Raw genomic sequence first — 1578 nt, 5'->3', positions numbered from 1 at the left:
CTATAGCCCCCACGTTTGTGTCCGGTGGAAGCATCCAAAGCCCTTGCATCTGTCACTTTGTGACGGATTTAAAGCCTCTGCACCTGGAACTGTTTGTTTTCCTGTAACCGTTTGTCATTTTGCTTGTTTTACTTCTGTGAGGTTGCTTCAGCCCGATTCCCGCTCCCCTTTCTAAACCAAAGTATAAAAAAATATCTACCCCTTTTTCAGGGCCGAGAGAATTTTGAGCACTAGCCGTCTCTCGGTCACCAGCTAATAAAGGACTCCTGAATTCATGTTAAAGTGTGGAATTTCTCTATAACTCGCTCAGTTACAACACTAAAGTACTACTACTAATGTAGTACTTTAGCTACATTATTATCAGTTGCACTTGGCAGGTGAATGACTTCCACCCAGTGAGGGAGATGGTCCATTATAAGTAACAAATATTGGAGACAGCCTATTTGGGGCATTTCGGTATAGTCTCTTTGGACACTTTGGAATGGCCTTAGCCTAGGATTTCTTCCCCCAAAGGGTGGTTTTTTTAAAGTTTGTTTATTGGTTTTTCTGCATACCATACGTCTGTGACTTGCCTGGTAAGGGTATAAATCCCTATACACCCGTAGGTTCTAAGAACTGTGTCATGCATGGCTTGGGGACCCCAATGAGTTCCTTGGTGAAGTTGTGCTAAGATTTCTCTCATTAGGGGCTTAGACAACATTTCTTTGTTATCTGGCAGTATCCATTTCACTTCTGAGTTTTCATTAGCGCCTATTTTCTTTCATTTTTCTTTATCTGGTTGGGAGAAGATGGGGGTTGTGGATGGGGAAGGGAGACAAGGGGTTAAATGGAAAATGGGTGCTTCTTGGGAAGCGACTCTCGAAAGAGGGACCTTTTTGGTGTCCTGGAACATAAACAATGACTGTATCCTCTGGTAGCTGAAGGTTTTCTAATACTTGCATGATTAACTCTTTGTGGACAAGGTTTTGGCCCTTGCTAGTAATAAGACCTCGTTCAGTCCAAATCTTTCCAAAGGTATGGGCCACTCCAAAAGCATATTTGGAATTGGTGTAAGTATCCCTTCTTGATTCTGCAGATATTTTAAGGCTTGATGTAGTGCGAACAACTCACATGTTTAGTTAGACCAGTTATTGGGCAGTCTCCCTGATTCTACTTCTGTGAGAGTTTCTCCACCAACCACTGAGTAGCCATTATGTTAAGTCTAAGCTTTTGTGCTCAGGGTCTCCCGCATTTGGATTTCCTGTCAGGAAGGTGGTGGGGTTGGCCAGGTGCAGTGGCTCATGCCTGTAATCCCAGCACTTTGGGAGGCCGAGGTGGGTGGATCACCTGAGGTCAGGAGTTCAAGACCAGCCTGACCAACATGGAGAAACCCCATCTCTACTAAAAATACAAAGTTAGCCAGGTATGGTGGCACATTCCTGTAATCCCAGCTACTCGGTAGGCTGAGACAGGAGAATTCACTTGAACCTGGGAGGCAGAGGTCGTGGTGAGCCGAGATTGTGCCATTGTACTCTAGCCTGGGCAAGAAGAGTGAAACTGCGTCTCAAAAAAAAAAAAAAAAAAAAAAAAAGGGGGGAG

Source organism: Rhinopithecus bieti, unplaced genomic scaffold, assembly GCF_001698545.2.
Source record: "Rhinopithecus bieti isolate Rb0 unplaced genomic scaffold, ASM169854v2 scaffold_6506, whole genome shotgun sequence".
In the NCBI taxonomy this organism is placed as follows: Eukaryota; Metazoa; Chordata; class Mammalia; order Primates; family Cercopithecidae; genus Rhinopithecus; species Rhinopithecus bieti.
Note: the sequence above shows the minus strand (reverse complement) of the source record.